This window comes from Ambystoma mexicanum, chromosome 10 (assembly GCF_040938575.1).
Source record: "Ambystoma mexicanum isolate Mex_15411 chromosome 10, UKY_AmexF1_1, whole genome shotgun sequence".
Classification (NCBI taxonomy): Eukaryota; Metazoa; Chordata; class Amphibia; order Caudata; family Ambystomatidae; genus Ambystoma; species Ambystoma mexicanum.
Window position 1 is genome coordinate 1,311,058,328 of NC_090932.1, and position 26,125 is coordinate 1,311,084,452.

Here is a 26,125-nt window from a genome sequence, read left to right on the forward strand (position 1 = left end):
CTACATCTTATACACACAGATAACAGCTGGGCAACACCTGTATGACGACTGAAGCTGCTGACTGACAACTGTATGGATAAAAGAACAACTTGGCTCCTGGAAGAAACAAAAAGCTTAGATATCCAAGAAGAGAGACAGACAGATTGGGGAAACCCCCAACGACACTCAAGGCCAGGAGATGCATGACAAGAGAGAAACAGCCGGATAACAAGAGCACAGTAGCATACATGTTAGAAATCATGCTTCGAGTTGTTTCATTCGAATTTGCATTGGCTTAGATGATTTTCAGGTTTACTAGTGAGGCAAATAATACAATTCTTAGAAACTATACAAGAATGCAGATGCTAAGAATCACTGATACGCGGCCTTTCGTATGGAATGCTTTCCGCCTAAAGTGGGGCGCTTTGCAGAACATTGTGTTTTTTTGTTTTGCATAATGTTCTTAACTTTCAAATATGTTAATTTGGAGATATCCGCATTGGTACAGAAATTGCTCTCGAGCCACAAAGCTGGATCCCAAAGAAGAAGTTCCTTAGCTTAAGTAATGTTCTTTCTGAGGGATACAGTATTCCTCCCAGAGGTCCCTCATCTTTCACTCACAGCCACTAGGTGGCATCCTGGAGCTCTGCGTCCACCCGTCATGGGGTGAATAGGGGCTCTACGGTCATCCTTGGTGATATAAAGAGTCACGTGATCTCGTACCTTTTCCCCAAATGCACAGATGCCGATGAACAGAAGAACTGTCGCGTCAAGAAGATTACCATGAAAAAATGACCAAACAATCTTTCAGAGGTGTAGGTAGGAGGGTCGCGGAGGAACTTGTGGGAGGAATATCATATCAGAAAGAACATTACCAAAGATTAGCTGTAGCCAGAGGATGGAGGAAGGATCCCCAAGTCAGCAAAAGTGTCAAGATAATTGTGCTTTGTGAAGGGAAGCCCACATGGCCAACTGGCTAAAAAGGAACCATTTGATGTAAAGTAGAAGTAGCTGTCTGCCCTTTCGCAGAACAACCCCCAAAGACTTTAGGAACACCTTAGCATGATAGCTCATAGTTGAGGGGCACTCCATTTCCCAGGACACACAAAGAACATATACATTGGTTCCTGCCACATAGAAACAAGGTCCCCAGTGTCCACCCCAAGGAGGAAAACAGTAAGGTACATTTTCTGCTCTAAGTGAAACTCTGAGATGGCCTTGGGGACAAGAGAGGATCTAACTTTCAAGGTTGCCTTGTCTTTAGAAATCGCTGAAACAGTGGTGAAACCCAGAACCTGGAGATGAGTGCCAGTAGTATCAAATCGGACCCTCAGCTCAAGATAAAACAGTTACACATGGAAGGCCCTGAGAAGAGTTTCCAGGCCTCAAAGTTGCGAACGGGCAGCAATTGCAGTAAAGACAGAAAGCTCAATGCAGTAGTGCCCTTCGATTCACAACCAAAGTGCATGGCAGCAGGACCAATCAAAGAACACGAGGGAGAAGAACATGCAAAGAGCCAGAGAGCACTCAACTCATTACCGAGATGGCAGACATTTTCCTCTTAAGTATCACATGTGCCAAATGTGATTTTAAAGATTAATTTACACACCTTAGCTTAATACTGGTTCTGATAGACTACGAAAGTCATGCCAGGAGAGAGGATACAGGTAACAATCGATAGGTTCATTGGAAACCAAGTCCCTTACCGCAAAGAAAAAGATGAATCGGAAAAACCTGTTTAAGGCAGTCAAAAACCAAGACAGGCCCTCTTTTGGTTGATACAATAGCCACACAACGTGTGCATGGGCTCAATGGGAGGAGGCATCAGCTGTTCTACAGTTTGATTCCGGGCACCGTGGATGTGCACATACACTCTAAAATCCTAGTCTTTAGTAGAAGTGCCTTCCCTAATAATGGAGGAAAGAAGCGATGATGTGAAACACGTTTGCACAGAGTACCAAAGAAAAAGAAAGAAAGATTTATAGTGGAGCTAGCAGTCAAAATTAAACAGTCACACCTCACCAATCAACAAAGCAATGTAATTACTCACAATTTTCTATAATTCCCCAAAATTCCACTTGCTTCTAGAATATTAATTTTATGAATTCAGTTGAAACAAATGCAGGGTTGACAAAGGAGGCCACAGTATTCAGGAATGAAAGAAAACATATCCTTTTAAAGGGACAAGACTAGTGTCCAGAGAGAATGAAGATAACATTGAGAAGGAAAGCCTGCCTGCAAAGGTAATGAAAAGTCAGCAGGGGAGGCCATGTTTAGATGAGTAGAGAAGGGTGTGATGAATTGGATGGTGTCCATCACTCCTTTCCCAGCTGTGACCTCTTTCCATGAGGTCAGGTGACAGCAGCCGCTACCTGATCCTGACCCTGGGGGCGGCTATATGAGGGAGGATCACATGAGGAGGCAAACCCTGAGGGAGTGACACGACATCATCGGACGAGACATGGTATCCCCCTTTTATTTTTAGGCCATCCATTCTCTATACCTTAATGGCATATATTCATACCTCTCCTCACCCACCTAGGAAGGTTACTGTAAACACTTCTCCATACTCTGTACACAAATCGCTATTAACCTGACTTGCCTTTCAAAATGACTGAAAATACTTTTCCAGACTTTCCATAGAATTCATCAAGAACTGACTTCCTTTTTCCTGAATGCAAAAGTACTGGGATGAGGAAGAGGTGCAGAGTAATGAAGATCAATGGAGGCCAATAGCACAAGCTGCGCTCCAGTTGTTGCAGGGAAAGGCAAGGTGCCGGGAGATCTAAACCAGCAGACAGACACTAGCTAGAGAACTCTAGTCCTCTCTGTGTCGACCGAGGGGCTGGTGCGAAGTCTGTGGAATCAACTAGTTCACAAAAGGAATCGAGAGGAGCGGACTGTGAGGAACGGCATGCTAGAAGCAGACGAGAAGCTTCAGAGCGTTCACAGGTGCAGAAAGGCCGCCTCCTCGCTGCCTGATCCCGGAGACATGCTGAACCGAAGAGTGGGGAAGACACGAAAGGCACAGAAGCTGCAAGACAAAGGTGGTGAGAAGGAACGGAACACCGAAGAGCTGCAGACTTGCTGCGAAAAAGCCTATACACGCCATCAAGAGCTGGTGAGTCCACCCAAGGGAAGCTAGGACACTGGGGCGTACTGGCAATCCCCACGAAAGCAAATAGCACTGAATGAAGTGTGTGAGAAAGAACGAGCAACTGAATATTACTTAAAAAGACAGAACAAAGGAAATTTAAGAGACTAAGTTTGTGAGTGTATGCTTCATACCTATAAGGAAATCCCTCACAGGATAGTATACCAGGCAGGGTCCAGAGAAAATAGAATAGATATAAGAGACTATTATGTCTGTAGGTGTGGACAGTGTACGTATGAGGAAAGCCCTGGCAGAGTATACCAGGCAGATTCAAGTCACAAGAAAATATATATGACAAAAGCCCTAGCAGGAGAGTATGTCAGGCAAATGCAAGCTGCAAAAGTATTCATATAAAAAAGTCCTGGTAAGAAAGCATACCGGTCAAGGTCAAGTTGAACAGTGTGTAAGATACATCAGCTAAGGAAGTTCTGGTAAGGATACCACAGGACTGGCAAACGGGTGAGTTAAAATACACCGAAGAGGAGAGACAACCTGACAGAAAAGTACACCAGGTATCCTACAAAGATACAGACTAACAGTCAAGTTGTTTTGTATACCAATTGAGAAACCTAAGGAACTGATATTCTTGAAAGTATAAAACCGAGTGGAGAGAAATCCTGGGGAAGGGAGCGACCATCCGGAAAAAAGAACTGTAGTATCCTTCTTGTACATTGTGTTGGAGTTACTCATTTCCTTTTTAAACATTTATTCATTTATTGGGTATTTATAACGTGCCAGTACAGCAAACAATGGTTCAAGGCGCCAAAAGACAAAAAAAGGGGGGGTGGGCGAACAGGGATGAAGAATAACAAAAACGGTCCTACTAGGGCTTATGCCATTTGGATCGCGCAAGTGCAGTAACAAGAAGTGCAGGGGAGTGGAAAGGGGGAAGGCAGCACCGGTCAGAGCAGGATGCGATAATGCTAAGGTGGGACGGGAAGAGCAGGTCGGAGTGGGGAGCGCACAAGTGATGGGGGAGAACGAGGGTGGGGGAAAGAGGGCCCCTGGGCTAGGCGAGTGCTAGGGAAGGCCAGGAGGACAGGTGCCAGGGGAATGCAGGCGTGCAGGGAAGGAGGTCCTCAAGGTAAGTGCGAGGACAGGACTGGACCAAGCTCAGTAGTGGTTCAAGCCCTGCCAGGCTAGAACAGGGGGAGGGAGCCCAAAGGACAAGTGTAGGAATGGGGTGGGGGACAGGTGATGGGGTAGACTGGGTTAGGAGGTCCTGGTGCTCTATATGACTCGGAAGGAACCAGGCAACCAGTCCAATGCGGCAGAGGGGGACATTAGCAGAGGAGTGGAGGGGGAAGGAAGAAGAGAAAAGGAGGGTCTTGAGAAGCTTCCAGAACTTAAGGAGATCCGGCTCAAGCCTGAGAGGGCCAGGGAGGCCATTTAAGAATGAGGCTCCAGCGGAGGAGAGAGATCTACCCCTCACTTTTTGGTTGGAAAAGCGTCTTATCTGCAGAGAGTAGGAGCTAGAAGACCAAAGGGCTCTAGCAGGGAGGTATTTAGGGAGAGAGAGTTGGGTGTAGCGGGGTCCCACGCCACAGAAAGCCTTATGTATGTTGGAGAGGGTCTTATACTCTATCCTCACAACAACTGGGAGCCGGTGGAGAGATTTTAGTGCTGGAGAGATGCTGTCCTTTGGCTTGAAGCCAAGGATAATTCTTGCAGTCCTATTCTGGATGAGTTGAAGGATGGGAAAGGGAGGATTTAGGCAGATTGCGGAAGAGTATGTTGCTACTGACTCCAGCCTAGAGAAGACCAGAACTCTGGAGACATTGAGTTTCTGGGGGAAGGTGAGGAAAGGGAGAATGCCTCTGGGAAGGTGCATCTGAAAGTGGGCCTTCTTGGCAAGGTCCATGATGTGAGGCGAGAAGGAGCGAGAGGAGTCAAGAATAACACCACAGTGTTTTACCTCACAAGAGGTTGAGGAGAGGGGACCCATGGAGGGAGGCCACAGAGTAGGAGGGAAGGAGGGAGCGGGGGGTCCCAATGAGAAGGATCTCAGTCTTACTGCCTTTGAGGCAGATATACGTGGCAACACACCATGCCTGAATAGCAGCTAAACAACCAGGAATGAGAGAGGAAGAAGAGGAGGCAGAGGAGGGAAGCTTGAAGGAGAGCTGCATGTCATCTGCATAAAACTGGATGTGAGGAAAGAAGAAGGAGATCGAATGGGCCAGAGGGGCAAGGTAGATGTTGAAGAGCCACGGTGAGAGGATAGAGCCATGAGGGATGCCACAGGTGGAGAGTGTGGAGGAGAAAACGGCCCAGTTGAACCTGGGATGGTTGGTCAGAGAGGAAGAGGTCAACCAGTCCAGTGCCAGGTCCGTGATGCCAAGGGTATCATGAAGCCAATTTATAAAGGGTGATTTATAAACCACTCAAGGCCAAAGACATTACCCTTTTCACCTTAGAGTTCATTTTGTTAGAAGGTAAGGACCAGAATAGCATTTTGGACCCAGGACAGTTTGCTTTGGTCATCGGACAGACTCTTAGTTTTATGTTAGATAATGAAATACCTCTTAGCCTAGGGACAAAGGCATTTTCCAACCCCTTTTGTGTTTCCATAAAAGTTTATGGCCAAAATCATGAACCCTCCGTGCTGTCTCTCATTCCTGGCTCCTGACAATGGTTAATGCATCCACTATTTAAAATATGTGCATGATGAGAGAATTGTAAAACAACTGAAGACCAAGTCACATGAAAATAAACCCATTAAAAAAATGTATAGGGGGAGCGGCATAAAAGAGGTATGCCAAATATCAAGCAAGCAACCATTCAGACACAGCCTTCTCCACTGCCCTGATCCACAGCTCAACAATGAAGCAGAAGCCCTTTCCAGGAAGGGTCGGGGTCCAGCAGAGAGATGAAGACAATGCTGTCAAAAGCAGTAATGATTGCTCTCAGTAAATGATGCTGAATGCCACAGAAAAAGAAAAGCAATGCAGGTGATTAATGATCTGGGCAAACCACAGGGGAATGAATGTTGCCATGGTTTGTGGGTAAGATGGTTCCTTGCTTCATCATAACCAAGTATCTGAAAATGTTGTAGGAACTCCAGACTGGGTGCAGGGAAAGAAACCTGCAGAGGTCACCATGGTCCTCCAAGATGACAAAAGCCCTGACCTGAAGTATATAGATTAGTTTCATGTTTTGCAATTCCATTTAGCTCTATCCTCACCTGCTGGTTGAACCCTGTGTTGAAGCAGGTTTACACAGTGGTCTATTTCCCTGTCCATTGCTGGTCCCCAGAATTCCTTACATCCCAGCCTTTTGGTTAATGTGTTTCCTGGATGGCCCTTGTGGGCATTGTGAGATCATCACTGGAAATCTGGTATGGGCCTCATCTCTTGTGGCCAGGGAAAGGCAGCCACTACCTGATCCTGACCCTGGGGGTGGTTTCATGTGGGAAGTTCACAGGGAAGAGGACTCATGCCGGGAGATGGTAGGGATCTCTTTATCTCACCACCCACTATAATTCCTGAACGGACAATGGCTTATTGTAGAGTGGAACTTAATATTACACACTCTCGATTTCCATGAGGGTAAAAGTACTGGAACTCGGAGGCAATGGGAACACAGAAGAGTAAATATTCAAAGTTGCGGTCTAGTCATTTCCAATTAGAGCAGAGGCAGAAGCAGTTCATGGCGGTGCGGGAGGAATAGCATGAGAAGCTCAAGCCATCCGAGGTGCAGGAGCAGCCACAGAAAGATTCCGCCCACAGAAATCACCCCGACACGTGAAAACCAGAAGAACTGCAGAGTATGTGCAGCGGTGGACGGCGCACTGAGAGGAAGCCCAGCTGTGAAGGAGGCACACTACCAAAGCAGCGTGAAGCAGACTGGGGAAGCCGCAGAAGATCAACAGAGCTGTTATTGCTCTCAGAGACCGCTGCACAACTTATCCGAGGTTTGCAGACGCGGTAGAAAAGGCAGACTCACTGCAGAAGCACTGCCACAAAGACTGACAGCCAGTGGAAGTCGCCACAAAGAACCGGTGAGTTGACATAGAGTGAAAGCTGAACCCGGGGCACTCCATGCATGAAAGCTGTCGCAATCCAATTATTTTGAATACCGAACCATTAACAAATCTAAGAGGAAAGTGTTTAATGAATACCAACAAACAATTTAAGAGAACTAAGCTAAGTGGCAAAGAAGAAAATTCTATCATAAGGGCCATCTAAAATTCAGAAAACTCCTAAAAACCTGGCTCTTCAACTCAGAGCCTGTCGAAAACGAATAAGCAACACCCACTCGCCACAGAATGAATGCACAAATGGCAAAACAGAGGACTAGACCGGACCACGACAAAGTGCAGGGAAGCAGAGAGACCTGCAAATGGAAGGGAGACAGGTGCACACGTTCCCATAGAGGGCCATACCAGAAACTAAGGAGAGAGATAGGAAGGTCCTAAATTGAACCACAGACAGAGGGCATTAGAATTGAAGATGAAAGCGTGGCGACTGCACAGAAAACCACGGGGATCAGGAAGCTCAATGGCACAGGGAAGAGGTCCCCGCCTCAAGGGTTCAGGGAGTTGATGGTGGCAGCACACCAGGATATGCCACAGGACAAAACGGTGTAGACATCCATCAGCCTGAACACAGTGGGTGGGCGGGTGGAGGCATCACCACTTAACAGCCCCGCTACCAACCCACAACTCTGCACAGAATATAGGAGGGAGACCCCCTAGCATACCATAGTGCACTACGCTGACAGGGACATGTGCCACAGGTGGCCAAAACGGAGGGGGTACGATGACGGACTGCCACTAACCAACCCCACTAAAAATCCCATCCCTTTGCTTACACCTCTCAAACTCTAAACAAAATACAACCATACCTATACAGCAAACAAACCGCATGCACTTCACTACACCACACCAACGATACAAATCACACAGTGCCTTGCACAACAACAAATGACAACTACTGATCGAAAAATCACACCTAGGCCCAGCGAACGGTGTAAAACGAACTGACGCTGCCAAAGGCACATCACAGCTCTCTTGCACTTTTCCCACTCAGTCCTACTAGCTTACCTTACCCTCTTGCTTTTCAGATCGGCCAGGGGACCACTTAGGTGGTTACAGTGTGCAGTATAAATATCCCATAACATAAGGGACTACAAAAGGAGAAAGTTTATAACCAGTACTACCCGCAGCCAAGAGGCTGTCAAAAGACTTTGGGAAAACTACCAGTGGGGGAAGCCTCTAACCAACATTACCTACAGCCAAGAGGCTACAGGCAGACCAGATCAAGACAACCCCTGGGAAAAGCTCAACCATTATTAACTGTCAAGAAGTTGTGAGAAACCCTTAATATAGCAATCAAAGCACAAGTCCCCTTTTAAGAGATACAATTCTGTGAAAGCGTACATCTCACACTGCCAACAGTCAAAAAGTTGTGAAACCACACTGAAAGACTGGTGTGGAGAATACTAGAATCAAGCCATCAAGTGAAAAGTTAGTAGTAGGAGTTTTTTTCCTGGCAGGCAAGTATACTAGGAAAGGGCTTATTGTAGTTAGTCCTGGCAGAGAAGTGGACCAGGAAAGAAGATGATGGTTGGATATCTTTCTGGCTGAAATCTTTGTACAAATAACTTGTGTTGAATGAAAAGAACATATATGCTTTATCATTTGGCGACAAGCAGTAGCATCAATGAAGCAAGTTGTTGTTTGCTTTACCAGACAAAATAATTTTTTTTTCAAGAGGTTCTGCAAAATATTGACATGCTTTCTTGACAATTTTCTTTTGAAGAAAGTGTTCTATGATAAACAGAACAATTGCATTTGGTTTTGTAACCTATATTTTGGGGTGACAGTCAGTCATCCTTGCAAGAGGGATATTGTGAAAGACATTGAGTTGATTGAATTGTCAACCAGCTGTGATGAAAATTACATTTGTTGTTTCTCCAAGAAAGACTGTGGTTGAAAAAGACTATTCTATTTCGTTGAACAGAACTGAAACAGATCTATAATCTGAGTATTCCTGAATTCATCCAGGGGAAAGGAATACACCCCTGGTTGCAAGGAGTGCTCCAAGAACATTTGAGTTTGAATTACACGATTGTTTTGTTGAACTAAACTTTAGCCATATTTTCCTTGTATTATTTTATTGTATGTATTAGTGTGAGGGCCAGAGATATTTTGGACATTAGGTCAATTTTCTTTAGCTTTAGCTTGCTAGGTAGGTAGGGATCTCTATTAGGTTAAGAAAAGATAGGCTTTCATCAAACCCCCTTTTTTACTTTAGATAAATGGCAAACTTTGAGAAAATATTACCCTTGTGTCTGTCCCGCATTTCTGACCCCTCACAGTACTCTGTATGATTCGGTGGTGAAAAGCAGCAGCGGGGCACAATGCTCTGTGCTTGGAGGATGAAGTTATTCAGGAAGCTTAATTGATCTCATACCATGCCAAATGGTTTGAGTTCCTAGGCGTGGCTCTTGACTAGTTCCAACCCATCCATATCTGTTGCTTAAGTTAAGACAGGGTCCCGTCTGTCAGTGACCATCCATTCTCATTCTGAAAAGAACACTTTACTCACAACGTCAACATTAGCAATTTGGTCTTCTTCCTCTGCAGGGTCATGCCGTATGGCGGTGTTTTCAGCCCATCTTGTACTACACTCTGTACACATAATCCTGTAAGTCCCGCCGCCAGACAGACAAGCCCGGACGAGACTTTGCTTTCTCCAACCCACAGTTAGAATTCTTACCAGAGGCTTGGAGTTCTATCATATCCCTGCAATGCTCAAAACCTAAGACTTGACAGTACCTCAAATCACTGTGCTTTAACATTACACAATATTGGTTCAAAAACTTATACCACATCTTTTTGGAAGATGAACCTGTACATTTTTCAAATTCGGCAAGTAGATTATCCAGATACAGGTAAATGGATGTATTTTTGGCGTGTGCTTTATCTGCATGCAGAAGAAACCTAAGGGCAAATGGATAACACAGCAGGATAGAGACATGAAAACAATGCTGGGTCTTAGTCTAGGAAAGGGAAAATATACATGGAGGGGTACAGGAGCACAGTCGCTGGTGTGGCATGTACATTTTCAAGAGAAACAGGGGTAAAAGATAGAAGTCCAAAGACCAGACAACCACATTTCTTCCATGAGGAGGGTATGCGATCGAAGGAAAATAGACTTACAGCAAATTGCATCCTTGACAAAGGAGTCATGTCAAGTAATAAAGGTTTTCTGGAATAGTCAGGTGCAAGTCCTTTCCTTAACTGCCCACATTTTTCTACAGTCTGCAGTGTTCGGGGGAGCGGATAAAGAGTTTAATGCCACGCACCACAAGCATTCTGGTGCACCTCGGTTTCCCCCTTCAGAATTGGTGCGCAGGAGACCTGTGCTTGCTGTTCACGGATGAAAAGATGGTTGTTAAAATGTCAACACGGTGTTCGTGCATCTTGGACAGATGTGCTGGTGTAGATTCCTTGCTCACTCAGATGTGGCAAAACAAGAAGATTTTGGTGAATATCTTTGGAGCTCAGTTCAGGAAAACAAGCAACAGTTTTGTAATGGCATGAACCTCCGAAACCGGCATGCAGTGTTGAATTGGGACATGGACGATGAAGCAAAAGAAGTAGAAATAGATTCCGCTATTGCATTAAGGGAAAATAGCGGCTCAACTGCTTTCCAACATTCTGAGGTAGTCTTTGAAAACCTTGACCAAATCAGAAGGGATCTGTTAAGAGGAAGCGATGTCCCCACCACTCTCCCCCCATGACAGCCAAGTACAAAGAGTCAGGGGAGACAGTCTCTCAATCTGGAGGACAAAAAAAAAGCACTGCTTCCAGCTAAAGCAACAAATACCAACCTTTACAAGAAAGCCATCTTAACCCCTTAATGAGAGCCAGTAAAGTAAGTAACCCGGCGGCTTGGGCTTTCCTCAGAAGCAGTATCTTCCAACCTGAAGGGTTTCTTGAAATCCTAAGAAGACCGGACTCTGAGCGGTCTAGATTTAGATGATCTGTACACCTGTCCAAACCATAAATAAAATAAAAACTAAACGGTGGCACCTTACCAGCACCCTGAGTCATTTGACAGTCATTGATCGATGGATCAGAAAAAGAAAAACAAAGTTCTCTCCCAAATAGGAGGTTGATCGTCCTTGGACCACCCTTTGGTAGGTATACAGCTCAGAACCCGACTCATTGAATCACCAGTGCCAATTGTCCAGAGATGGGTATCAATACCTTGCTATTATTATCAGTAGCTTTTGTTCTACTACCTATTCCTCCCTAGACAATAGGAAATCACATCAAGTCTGGTATTTTGGCACCTGTAGACTAAATAATGGTTCATTTTATATCAGGCTGGTTGTTGCAAGTTGTCATGGTAGAGTTTGCTAAATCTTGGCATAGTGTTTGGTTTCCGGATAGGTTAGCCGCCTCTCCTTGGGTTTCCCAAAGGTTTCATTGCTTACCTTGTGAATGAGATGAAGTCGATTATTGACCTTTACATAAAACTATCATTGCCACGACAGATTTTGCTGTTTTTTTTACTCCTTTTGTAGCACTATATTTTTTATTTGAGCATAGCATATAAAGTTTTATGCAGAAGAAGTGTTTTCTTTCTCCAAATAAAGCAAAGTACCAGACGCAATTGTTCTATTATTTAATGCTTTAAGTGCAAGGAGTCCTATAAATCAGGAAATGTAGACATGTGTTGGAACATCACAACACTCTTTCCCCAATTCAGTCAGGGTTTTTCCCAATGCACTGTTCAAGAGGGCCCTAAAAGGTATTTGGGGGGTGGTGCCTTGTGGATAGTGAACGATGTGGTAGAAGTCTTCTTGGTCACGTTAGATTTCTGTGGCCAGCGACACAGGTGACCATGGCTTTTTCCTCCATTGCTTGGCTTTGCTGGCTCACACCTCTCATTGTTCCATCAGCTGCTTCCAGCCCCTTCTGCAAAGACTGCTCCTTATGTGTTAAACCAGGAACATTTCAAACCACTAGCTGTATTCCCTCTGGTGGGGCCGCACAGGGCTTCCCACTCTCACCGGTAGGATGTCATTTTCACCTGACACCTCTTACTGACATCTGAAATGAGCATCCCAGGCATATAAAATCATACTAAAACGACTTGCAGTTGTACTTCAAATGTACAGGGCAGAGGACTATTTCCTAGAGTTCAAGCTCCAGCTTTGGAAAGTGCAGTCATGTATGAGAGCTAATCCTGAGCTTAATGAGACCAAGACAGATTATTTTTTTTAGATGCACAACTGATCTGCCCTGAAGAAAAGCTGGCCTCCTGCACCAAGCGATTAGACCTTTACCCAAAGTTACAAGTGTATGGGTCTATTTCACTCAAGAGATGACCATGTCCCCGGAGATTAATGTGGTTGTGAGTAGCTTTTTTCCAGTTAAACACTATAGGAATTCCCACCTTTCAATAAACCACAGCAATTAGGTTGTAGGAGCCGCCGTCAATGCACGGCCAGATTACACCATTGGCCTATATGTTGGTCCGCCTATGTTTCTCCTTTAAAATCTGCAAATAACTCAAATTGAGGCCATTCACTTGGTTAGCCACTTTCCTTTCGAAAATAACAGTATTTGAATTATGATGAGCTGTGGACAAAGCAGAACCGCGGCCACAATTTGGTGAGGACACAGCAGATACAGCCCTGTCTGGGGTAGTGGCACGGCAAGGGATTTGATTGGCCGCCACACCCAAGAGCAATAAGGGTGGGCATATATGACAAGTCTCTCTTCGGTGCAGGTATGTTCAACAGCACTTCATGCATAGTCATATGTTGGCATGTTTTAACCACCTGAGAACCAGAATGGGCGGGTCACGTGAGCGTTTGTTTGTAAAATCATATCCGATTACATGTAATGCAAAGGTCCGCTAGAGACTGGTCGGCATCACTTGGGTAGACCAAGCGGAATTGTACCGAATGGTCTCGAATGGTGCTGTAAAGCCATGCCCAACAAGGTTGGCAGATACTTCATTCGGAAGTCCATCATTAATGCAACCGACTAAATGTACCATAACGACTTCTGTATAAGGCTCATTGTTTGAAACTCTACAACAATATGGTTTCTGTTCCAGGATACTTTTGTGGGGCTCTCCCTTTGCATTTCTGCACATCTTCATGGAAATAAACCTCGTCTCTATCTTTAATGCCCGAGGTTGCTTATTAGATTACTTGGCAATGCTTCTGGGCCGCTGGGCGCTTTATAAATCCAAATAAATAAATAAAATGGATTATGACTTCCACCATTTAGGGCCATCATGCCTCAAATCCTCCATGACCAGCTGAGATGGCAACGGAAGTAGCGTACTGATTCCTCTTCAATCCATGATAGGTAAGGGGCCTAACATAAAACCTCGACAAGAGGTTTTGCAGGATGCCTGCCTGTGATGGTGGTTGTTTCTTTCTGGGCTGCACCATATCCTGCATTATTCAATTAAAAGGGCAGCACGGGTAGACACATGAAGGGCAGAATAAGAATAAGACGAAAAGAATTACGTAGAAAGCGTGTGTTAAAGAATGGAATATGAGAGCTAAAATCAGGTTATGTGACAGATTCAGGACACTGACCATGTTAAAGGGGATGTGGACCCCTCTGTACCCGATTGTGTCGGAAGGGACTGCTACGCGATTTGCGATGCGTGTGAGAGCAGTGCGGCTTGACACTACGTTCTCTCCTCTAATGCGCGTCGGCTCGATGGTGCTGCAGATGGTGCTGGTGGCCTGACAGCGGTCCAGCAGCGCAGCGGTTCAACTGTGAACTGATTGGAGACCCAGAAAGCTGCTGCTGCTCATCCCGCCACCTCCACCAAGGTTGAGGTCCGCTGGTTGCAGCACTCTTGTGAGGTGAGGCGCAGAGTGGCGTGAGTGGCGGGAGGTAAGCTGCTCCGGAGCTGCTTCTTTCTGCTGCCTGCAGACATCTGTCTGTTGGTAGCAGTAGCAGCCAAGCCAGCAAGGGAAGTGTCCGGGCAGTAAGAGTGTGAGTGAAGACAGCACCCCATACAGAACTCCTCAGTCCTGCACAGAGGACTAGCACGACAATAGGAGAGAGAGGGCCTGCATTTTTCAACCTACTCACTATTTGATTTAAACTTAGTGTAACCGGTTTGAGAGGAGGTTGCGGGCTTGGTGCGTTTGATCCTCGCTATCATATAATAAAGAACACAACATCTGCACCAGGGGTGTGTATTTGGTGCAAATAGGGAAGTACAGTGGAGCAGGGCAGTGTGATGGGCGCCCCCTAACCACTAGCCCACAGTGAGAAGCTGGGCCCTATCGTAGCCCTGTACAGTGATTCACAGGGAATTGGGTTCTGCAAGTCAATAAAATCAACCAGAATCAGCTGCTTAAAACTTGGTGGAGGTCTTCTCTTTTCTGCTTGCGATCTACCTGCGGTTTGGCCGATACGCTGACCCCCTTCCCGTCTCCTGCCCCAGCTCTCTCACTGTTTCATTTACCAAAATGGTATTGACCAAAAAGAACAGAGAGTCAAGAATGAAAAAGAAATTCTCGAGCGACCCGCAGGGTAAGAGGTTTATTGCCTCAACTCAAGCAATCAACCATTAAGTGGGTGCTGAGGAGCCAGAAAGTACTGCAGCAGGGAGGAAATGATGGAGAACATCCAAGCAGTGATTCAATGGGGGACATAGCAATCAGTGATGCTACACTGCTAAATATGGGAGATTCCCCCAACCACCTTAATCCTCCTGGCTCTTGCCCATCCGGGAACCCGATAATGATGTCCGGAGGGAGTGGGGCTTCTGAGAGGAGGTCATTAGTGGAAAAAGGTCAGTGGCAAACAGGCCGAACAGTGAATGTGATGGTAAATGAGAGAACAACAAACGGGAAAGAGACCCAAGGAACGCACAGGAATCTCCAGATGAACAGAAGTAGAATAGCGACAGATCTAGTAGAGTGCTGTCGAAGAGGCAAAAAAGGCCTATGAGGATAGATGTGCCCTGGAAGCACTCGAGTGATCAATTGATCGCCTATATGCCGAAAATTGCATGATGGAGATAACAGCAGAGGAGGGGGAAGCGGAACAAGTGGCAGCTAGCCTGGGAGCGTGGATGGGTGTCATCATCTTCAAGTAAGAGCAATAGAGGCAGTGACAGAGGTAGCCTCAGTGAGTCATCAAAAGCCCAGGAGAAAAGAGTGTTCGCCCCAATCCCTCAAATTAGCCACCTAATTGCGGAGACGGTGGCTACAACAGAAATAAAACATGTCCTGGATGAGGACCTATGTATGGGCCAAGATAAATCTGAGGACTTGGTAGGGGTGAGCAGTGTCCTGAGCGGTGAGCGCGATGCAGAGGATCATAGCGTAGCAAAGGCTACAAAGGTGGGGATAAGAGCCGGCATGTCCACATCAGTATACTCAATGTCCTGAGTGTTGAGTGATCTAGAGGATCATAGCGTAGCAAAAGGACACAAAGGTCGGGACACGAACCACTGCGTCCACACCCGTATTCTCGACTCCTTCTCATCAAACTATAACCATGATAACGGGGATGCAGAGGGAGAGAGAGAGAGCTTCCCGGATCATTTCTGGCAAAGGCTACAAGACTAGACAGTATGTTCTGGTCACTGTGAGACTTATCCTTGGCCTCAAGCCCAGGCACCGCATCTCTCCAGCACTAAAATCTCACCACTGGTGCCCTACGGCTGCAAGGATCAAGTTCAAGACCCTCTCATAGTCCACAAGGCTTTCTGGGGCCTGGGCCCTTACTATCTACAACGCGCTCTTCCCAAATACTCTCCTCCTAGAGCCCTTTGCTTGGCCTCTGCCATCTCTGCAGGTGAGCTGCTTCTCCAAACAGAGATTTGGGGTAGATCCCTATCCTCTGCAGGTGCTTCCCTCTGGAACAACCTCCCTACATCTCTGTCTTCTCTTCCTCATTCTCTCTCCCTCTCCCCTGCTAACTCCCCTCTTTCTGCTTGTTTCCCTCCTTCTCATCCCCCTGCTCAGTTAGCTGACTGGTCGCCTGGTGCACCTCCAGAACCTCACAGGTCCCAGGCTCCCCAGCCAGACCTGTACTTGCCGCCAGGCCTCTGCACTGTGCCTGGCGCTACTGCAATATGTCCCATGGTAGGGGCAATCACTCTGCACTTAACCCTTGCCCCCGCCGGACTGGGCGCACTTGTCCCCCTCCACCGCACTTCCTGTTCTGCGCACTTACTCAACCTTGAATTCTCTAGGCCCATCAAGTCTGTCTGTCCAGTCCTCCCTCTTGTCTCCCCCCATAGTTTTGGTCGTGCTTGAAATACTCATGCATTGGGGCATTGTATGACCAACCACCAAGCAATCTGAATTGTTCGCCAGACAGTACTGTAGTTCATCATCTATATGTTCCCTTCCCTCTCCCCCCCTTTTTATATTTTCACCCCTCATCCTTTGTCAAGCTCTTCACTAGTAGATATGCCTCTGTGGCTAGTATGCTAGTTATTGTTGCTAGATCATTCGGAATCTCAAGGCCTAAGAATGACGACTGTATTCCCTTGTTCCCTTCCCGCCTTGAAGTGATTTGAAGCACTTCACTTATGTATAAGCATTGTCCAAATAAACAATTACAATTAAAAGGGAAGGAACAAGTTACTTACCTGTAACTGTTGTTCTCCAGCATGGGTCTGGCATGGATTCACATGCTCATGAATATTCCCCGTCGTCAGGCTGGGAATCCTCGGTAAAGAAAAAAACAGTATCAGTTTCGTTTCTGATCTGTCTTTCGTAGTAGTAACCAATCACTGATCTCTGTGTCATACTGACCACAGCCAATGACTGCCCTCTACCTAAGCCCCGCCTCTGGCAGCCATCTTCAGATTTGGTAGTACGTGAAGTGGCAGTATGACCAAGTGAAGAGCCGCAGAGGGGTAGGCGGGAGGGTTCGCATGTGAATCCATGCCAGACCCATGCTGCAGAACGACAGTTACAGGTAAGTAACTTGTTCCTTCTCCAGCATGGGGTCTGGCATGGATTCACATGCTCATGAATAAAGAATACAAAGCAGTACACACATGCACAACCACGGGAGGTGGCAAAGGCTCAACAATAAGCATTACATCAAACTCAACATTAAGCAAATCTTACCTCCTCACCAGGCTCACCTTAGGCGAACAGGTTGCGCAGCACTGCTTGGCCGACCCTGGACTCCTCCCTGGAATCCCGATCGACGCAGTAGAATTTCGTGAAGGTGTGCGTCGACCTCCACGTAGCAGCCCTGCAGATGTCCAGCAAGGGCACACCAGATAGGAACGTCGTGGTAGCTGCGATCGCTCTGGTGGAATGGGTTCTCGGACGGCCAGGCAGGGGTCGGTTTGCCAACCGATGACAGTACATGATACAGCCGGAGAGCCATCTGGAAATGGAAGCCTTCGAGAGAGCCTTCCCCTGATTGACAGGTCCAAAGTTCACAAAGAGTTGTGACGTCTTCCGAAAACCCTTCGTGCGGTCCACATAGAACTTCAGCGCTCTAGCCACATCCAGCGAGTGCAGAGTCCTCTCAGCCGGCGACAAAGGCGACGGGAAGAAAACAGGCAACACCAAGGGTTCGTTGAGGTGGAAGTCCGACGGCACCTTGGGCATGAAGGAGGGGTGCGTCCTGAGCGCTACCCTCGTGTCGTGAAAAGTCAAGTACGGGGCCTTGCAGGAAAGGGCCTGGATCTCTCCCACCCATCGTGCGGAGGTGATGGCCACAAGAAACGCCGTTTTCCACGACAAGAACTTCAACGGGGCCGAGTGCAGAGGCTCGAACGGAGGTCCCATGAGCTTGGTCAGCACCACGTTGAGCTCCCACGCCGGGCCGGAGCCTTCACCGGTGGGAACGATCTGAACAGTCCCTTCATGAACTCTTTCACCAGACGATGAGACCACAAGGACGTCCGCCCCGTGGTTCTGGTGTATCGGGAGATCGCAGCAAGATGAATCTTGATGGACGCGTGCGCCAGTCCAGCTTTGGCCAGCGTCAGTAGGTACGGCAGTACTTGGAGAGCCGTAATCCGCAGAGGGTTAATCTTCTGTGCGTGGCACCAGACAGAGAACCTCTTCCATTTGTGTCCGTAGCATTTAAGAGTTGAGGACGCCCTGGCCTTTGCAAGAACCTCTCTGCAGTCGGCCGGTATGTCGTATCCTCCAAACTCTAACGCTGCAGGAGCCAGGCCTCCAAGTTCAGCGACTTCGGGTCGTGATGGAGGATGGCGCCTCCTTCCCTGGAGAGCAGATCCGCGTCCACTGGCAGCTTGATTGACGGGGACGCTGACAAATCCAGAAAGTCCGGGAACCATATCTGCCTCGGCCACGCAGGTGCGACGAGGATCATCCTGCACCGGGACCTCTTGAGCTGGTTGATGAGCCGGATCAGCAATGGCAATGGAGGGAATGCGTATAGGAACAGGCCCTCCCAGGGGAACGAGAAAGCATCGCCCATGCTCCTCGGCTGGGGAAACCTGCTGGCGAACCTCCGGCACTTGGAGTTCGTCGCCGTCGCGAACAGATCGATCTTGGGTGTGCCCCACCGTCGGAAGAGGCGGTCCACTACATCCTGTCGTAGTTCCCACTCGTGGCACGAGTGCAGCTCCCTGCTGAGTGAGTCGGTGATGGTGTTTTTTATCCCTGCCAAATGAAACGGCACCAGAAACATCCTTTGGGCGACGGCCCAATGCCACAGATCCTGCGCCTCCCTGGACAGGGCTGGGGACCTGGTTCCGCCCTGTTTCCTGGTGTAGAACATGGTGGTGGTGCTGTCGGTGAAGATCCTCACCACCTTGCCCTTGAGGGACGGAAGGAAGGACCTGAGGGCCCAAAACACTGCACGGAGCTCCAGGACGTTGATATGGAGGGCCTTCTCCGTCGGGAGCCAAAGGCCTCTTGCGTGCAGATTCTCGGTGTGCGCTCCCCACCCTTCCAGGGAGGCATCTGTGGTCACTGTCTCCTGGTGGCCGGGGGTCTGGAAGTCCATGCCCGCCATCAGATGTGCGTGGGTGCCCCACCACCGGATCGCTCGTCGGAAACTCTCGTCGAGTGTGATCCTCTCCTCGAAGCTGCCCCTCGTCTGGATCCAGCGCGCTTCCAGGAACTCCTGCAACGGGCGCATCTGGAGCCTGCACAGGGGGATGTGGTAAATGCAAGAAGACATCATTCTGAGGAGGGACTTGATGGACCTCACTCTGGCCGCGTCCGCAACCAGCATCCGCTGCACCTTGCCCAGAATGGCCCTCGTCCTTTCCTCCGACGGGGAGGCCAGAAGCGACACTGTGTCGAGCTTCGCTCCCAGAAACAGTGCGTCTTGCGCGGGCACCAGGTGGGACTTGGCGTAGTTTACGGAGAATCCCAGGTCCGTGAGAAGTTGGACGGTCCTTGCCGTGTGCTCCACGGCGAGCTCCCTCGTCTTGGCTCGGATGAGCCAGTCGTCCAGGTAGGGGTAGACGTGGATCCCCTCTCGGCGCAGCTGCGCCGCCACCGGTGCGAGGCACTTGGTGAACACCCTGGGTGCCAACCTTAGTCCGAAGGGAAGGGCTCTGAACTGATAGTGACGCCCTTGGACCACGAACCTGAGAAACTTTCGGTGTCCCTTTAGGATGGGAATATGGAAGTAGGCATCCTCCAAATCTAACGACGACAGGAAATCGCCCTCCTCCAGCTGACCCAGGACATGTTGGAGGGTGACCATCCGGAACTTCTGTGCCTTGATGAATTTGTTCAGTCGTCGTAGGTCCAGGATGGGACGCCATCCTCCCGTCTTCTTCTTCACGAGGAAGTATCTTGAGTAAACTCCGGAGCCCCGAAGCCTCTTTGGGACGAGCTCGATGGCGCCCTTCCTGAGCATCGCCTTTACCTCCAAGAGAAGTTGAGGGACGTGATGTTCTTTCCTGGCCACAGGGGGGACGCGCAGGCACCTTCTTTGAAAGTCGAGCGCGTGACCCTGGGCTAGGGCATCCAGCACCTAACGGTCGGTGGAGATGGACTCCCACACGCTGACGAAGCTCGCCAGCCGGCCTCCCACCGGGGTGCTTCGGTGGGGGCCCGACCCCACGGCCGGTTCAGTCCTGCTTCAACGAGGCTTTGCCGCCTTGACCTCCTTGGCGACGACGGCGGGGTCCGCCTGACTTGCCTCGTCCCCTGTAAGCTTCCTGCGACGACGAACGGGCCGCTTGACGGTAGGTGGAAAATCCGCCGCCGGAACCTTTGGATGCACCCTTGCCTCCGCCGCTCCGAAAGGGCGGCCGCCGTTGCTGGAGAACCCCAAGAGCCTGGGCCATCTCCGTGTCTGCTTTGATGGCTTGAAGGGAATCGTCCACCGTTTTCCCAAACAGGTTGTTTCCATCGAAAGGCATGTCCAAGACTCTGGTCTGCACGTCTTGACGGAAGTCAGTAGCCTTGAGCCATCTACGCCGCCTAAGGCACACGCCGTTGCCCAACTGGCGAAATCCAGTGTCGGCGATGTCCGTCGCAATCGTAATGGCGTGGTCCGACGCCACCTCACCTTCCTGCAAGATCTCTAGGGCGTCCGCCCTCCTGTCGTCCGGTAGGAAGTCCAGCAGGGGGGCCAGTTTGTACCACAGCTCCCTGTCGTAGCGGGCTACGATAGCCAAGGCGTTGGCCGCCTTAATCGTCGTCGCTGCAGACGAGATGACCCTGCGTCCCATCGTATCCAATTTCTTTCCCTCGCCGTCCAGCGGGAAGTCGATGTAGAGGCCGCACTCCCCCCCGCTTTCTTCCTGGCCGTCGCGGAGACGACGGAGTCCGGGGTCGGCTGTGCCCAGAGGCACAAGGGGGCCGCGTCCGGGACCCGGTACTTCTTCTCGTAACGATCCCTTCTAGCCGGCGTCGTGGATGGGTTCTTGAGGAGGGGGAGGCCCTCACCCCAAATATCGTCCAGTAGAGGCACGGAGAGGACCGTCTTCCTCTTGGCCTCGCGCCGTTGATAAAGGAAACCTTCCTTCTTCTTCTCCTCCGGGCAGAGCTGGAAGAGCTCGGATGCCCTGGCGATCATGGAGTGAAACGATCCAATCTCGTTGGGCGGGGAAGCCCGGGTGGGAGGTGACAACGGCAGATCCTCGTCGTAAACCTCGTCGTCCGTACCCATCGCGGCCGTGTCAGTCCCCGTATCATCCCCATGAGTCGTGGACGGGGAGGAGGGCTGAACAGGGCACGATGGCTGAAAAGGAGGTGGAGGGTGAATCCTTCTTCTCTTAGGGGGAGGGCTCCCAGAAGGGCCTGGCTCCGGGTCCCCCGTCGGGAGCGGTTCCTCCGCTGGTGGTAACGGCAGTCTCGTCCTTATCTCCGAGCATAAGGACTGTATAGCCAACAAAATGGCCGCCGAGTTGTCTTGCGGCGCTGGTTGAGGGGAGTCCGACGGGCGGTCAGGGGCCCCGTCGGCACCCTCGACGATATCGTCGTCTCCTACGTCGGGATCCCTCCCGACGGGCTGGTCTTCTTCCACGCCAACGCCGTGGCTTAAGACCTCGATCCGCTCTTCCTCAGAGGTTGAGGCCGAATCCACGACGACCTCCTGCCCCCCCTTTTTCTTCTCCGTCGGAGGTTTCACCGGGGTCCTGTCGATGGCCATAAAAGAGGACTCCCTCCGCGGTGGCAGGGAGACTCTGAGCCCCGAGGTCGCCACCACTGGTGTAGCCTCCACAGGCTGAGCCAGGGCCGCCTCGACTGTCTCGATAGTGGCCTTGGCCGGATGGATTAAGGCTTTCACCACCTTAGGTGCGCTCACCGCCTTCTCCTTGGGGGGGGGGACACACTGCCTCGCTCTCCCTCCGATGGGGCCTTCGAGCTCGACCGGGGCCTCTCCAGGAGCTTCGCCGGGTGCTCGGCCATCCTCTTACCCGAACCAGAGCGTTGCCTCGTGGTTGATGGTGCCGGGGAGGATGCGCCCTGCCTGGCGCCCGTAGAGCCCGACCGTTCGGCACTCCCGGTGCCAGCGGACTCGCGGTGCTTGGCCTTGTGTTGGACCCCCGTCGCCGGGGCGTCCTCAAAGGTCTTAGAAGACCGCTCGGATTTCTTCTTCTTCTCGCCTGACGGGCTCTTCCCTTCCAGCCAGTTGGCGAGACGTTGATGGCGGTCCTTCATGGTCCACTCCGACATATTGCCGCAAAACGCACAGTCCTTCTCCACGTGCGTCTTGTCCTCATGTAGGCAGTAAAGACAAAAGGAGTGTTTGTCCTCCTTAAAGACATTCTGAAGCTGGCATCCAGGGCAGACCCTGAACAGCTTTCCGGGCGTCGAGCTTCCTGTAATGATGTGACACTAACCTGGCTTGTGCAGCAGTCTACAAGGCAATTGGGGAGTGCCCTGAGGCCCCTAACACCTCCCTCCTCCCTAAAAGGGAACCGAAGGGGTGTGCAAGGGATCCCAGGGAAACCCTCCTGGGGGAAAAAACCCTGCTGGAATGGATGAGAAGCTGGATCGGTCGCGTCTCCGCTGGCTGCAGCTCCTCAAGTTTTTCAGGAATCACTGGGTCGGGTCACTGTACCTCGGCGAAGTCCTGATTTGAAATAAGTACTGAGAGATGAGAGAAGGAACTAGGTACGAGAGGAATCAATATAATGATTGGGTAAGTACCTAATTTGTCTGAAAGGAGGGACTATCTGTGGACTGTGGAACGGGAAGGCTAGGCAGGATGGTGCGGGTAGCGTCTGTAGAGAGTAGCGACGCTCTGGGCTTCGGCTCTGCTGGACCATATCCGGAATCCGTGAGAGAACGAGATGAAGTCAGAGGACATCTGACTTGTGAACGCGAAAACACTGCACCGTAACCCAGAGGATGAGAAGCCATCTTGGAAGAGGGGAAAACGGCGAGTGCACGCAATCTCCAGCGTCGCCACAGGGAACGCCGGTGCCAACCAGTCGTGACACTTCCCTTCTCCTGGGCCATGTCCGAGATGGGCCTGAGAAACTTCTGGGAAACTTCTTTGGAGGCAAAAGCGTAGCTCGACGAAATCTTCACCCTTGAGGGGCGTAAACAAATCCGACACGGGTCCCCGTTGATCGGATGAAGAATCGGTGGAGCTTGAGGCTCTTTTTGACCGAAAAACCGAAGTTTTTGAGAAACAACATGAAAAAATAGCACTAACGCTCGAGAGCAATAGCACGAGGATCCCAACACTTGAACGTGCGGTAAAAATCTGAAGATGGCTGCCAGAGGCGGGGCTTAGGTAGAGGGCAGTCATTGGCTGTGGTCAGTATGACGCAGAGATCAGTGATTGGTTACTAATATGAAAGACAGATCAGAAACGAAACTGATACTGGTTTTTTCTTTACCGAGGATTCCCAGCCTGACGACGGGGAATATTCATGAGCATGTGAATCCATGCCAGACCCCATGCTGGAGAACTTGCAGGTCCTGGCGGAGCAGAGGAAGAACTACTGGTCCATTCTACTCAAGTGTGTTGGTATTATAGAGAATCTGACAACTGATAAGGCAGGACATCCTGCGGCCGCAACAGTAAAGAACAAGAAGTGCTCTGATATGCAGAAGGATGCTGCAGTGGAAACCGACATAGCTCCAAATGGAATACAGATAGAGGACAGGAAGCAGCAGCAGGCGGAACAACCCTAAACGAGGTGTGAGTGGGCCGGGAAGCCAGCACCCCCCCACCCCCCAGCTGCATGCAGAACTAAGGCAGCATCACTCGGAAGGGCCAATACAAGACATATTAAACAACAGAGTTGCCTCCTCTGAGACTGTAAAAGAGGGGGGGAGCTACACTGGAAAAAAGCTTATGGCCATGAAGAGCCATGTAAAAAACCCAGAGGAAACAGGTGGACGAACTATTACGGCGACAGGAATGCCCGAGAAAAAAACAACAAAAGGCAACCAGTGGTGGAGCACAGCAAGTATAAGCAAGCTGCATAAGAGCAAGAAGGAGTTAAGGCCGTCCCCTTAAAGGGATGGTGAAAGATTAATTTGGTAAGCACATTCAAAGGAAGAACGCACAGTAAGAACTCATACAAAAGAACTCTAGTGAAAGAACTGTCCACAATACTTGATGTGAATGAGATCTCTTGTAAAATGTTCTCTGCTGAAAGGATACTGTCTGACTGCATGTATTACGGAGTGTGTAGTATTCGCCTCTGTTTCCGAAACCCTTTCTTTAGATTGTGCATATTAAACTGCAACCAAGACAAAGTATGTCAAATTGTACTGGATTCGGTCTTTTCTTCCTTGAACATTTCCGACTTGACCCCTGCCCACACCGCCATACCCACCCCCACCCACCTACTTACCTTGTGGCGGCACACTTCGCTGTGTCCCTGCAATGCCTGGCCCCTTTCACTTCCTTGATCAGGAACCAGCGCTGCAGTATCCTTTCCTTTTTTTATTTACTTTTTGGGATTGCCTGCAGGGGACACCCCTGCAATCCCAGCTCACAATATAGTGAACAAGGGTGAGGGGGACACCCCCACAGCCCTTACCACCGAATGGGGGATTTGGTTGAACTTTTCGGCCGTTTAGAAAATTCAGCCAAATCTCCCAATCAGGCTTTTTTTTCTCAGACTTTTTGGAAGTTTGGGTCAAATTCATGATACTTGCTGGGTCCCAAACCGTCCCTGCTAGTCTGTTCTAGGAGGTAATTGGAGAGGCTCTTAAGGGAGAATGCTGTTAAGGCCCCAATTTCCCAACAGGCATCAGAGATGGTATAATGCTGCATGCACCACGTACGGCCAAGCCATCCCTAGAGGACATGCAGGGGGTTGGGGGGGGAGGGGAAATGTCTGAGCCAGGGCGAACGCTATTGACACAAAAGATCCCATAAGTAAAAGAGCAGAAGACAAAATATGGAAGGGAAGGAAAATCAGCTGAGGATAATCAGCTGGAATGTAGCGGGGGTATAGGACAAGGCCCATGATGTAGGGTGGATTCAGTGGTTCGGTGCATACGATATAATCTGCCTCCAGGAAACTTGGCTAGAGAACCCAAGTCAGCTGGAGGAACACTTCCCTGCGTTCGATATTTTTGTCGTAAATGCATGCAAATCACAGAAATGCCGGTGGAGAAAAGGATTAGCAACGATGATACGAAAGCAATTGATGGGATTGACGGTAAAGTGCAGGCAGACAAATGAGTACGCCCTGTATATTGACCTTGGCGCAGCAACTCAAAAGGAAAATCAGAGCATATCCATTATAAATGTTTACATCCCGCCAAAAGCCCAGGAGGCAAGAATGTTTGGTAAAGAACTGAAAGTGTTGTGCTGGTAACCCGCGCTCTACCAATAGTAAATACGCTTTCTTGAATACAATAATAAATGATCACAAATGTTCATTGAGTTATGTTTGCAGGTTTAATTTCCATATAGTCAGCCGACATGTGTTTCGACACTTGGTCGTTCTCAAGGCAATTGATCTTGGTTGCGTGATCCATGCATTTCGTTTTCTCATTCACAAGGGTCCAAATAGCGCTTAGATACTTATTGTCTGGTCTTATTATAATAGTCCTTCCTAAAAATGTTATTCATGGATATATTATCCTTCAAAGGCAATGGCTGTGCATTGGGTCAATCCCCAGGCTCAGCACATGTGCAAAATGCTTGGGAAAGAATGCCCCATAAGATCTGTGATTGAATCGGTCCCGGCAGGAACCCTGTTATGAATAGGGGACCTGAATGCAAAGCTGGGGACAGCGCAGGGGGCAGTGACTGATGCGATATTGGTAGAAGACTGCCTGGGTATTCCGAAAAGGAATGTAAAAATAAATAAAATAAATAAATAAAAATTGCATACATGATGCAAGGGGAAATGTGATGGCACACTTGATGCAATCTCTCCTACTAGTCGAACTGAACGGCAGATGCAGGCGAGACATACCACTTAAATTCACATTTGAGTCAGGGGCAGAAAATCAACTATAGACTATGCAGAAGTAGAAGTATTTAATAAAGTAAAATCATTTGAAGTTATAGAATGATCAGAGAGTGACCATAACCCCTTGGTGGTAGTGTGGCAAAGAAAAGAGGCAAGGGAGGAGGTCTCACAGCCTAAG

General features: G+C 49.2%; 1 protein-coding gene across 4 annotated transcripts in view; it reads right to left on the bottom strand.

The window, feature by feature from the left end:
* Positions 1-26,125, bottom strand: part of SMTN (smoothelin) — a 781,408-nt gene that overhangs the window by 3,964 nt on the left and 751,319 nt on the right. The gene's annotated exons all lie outside the window — the stretch shown is intronic.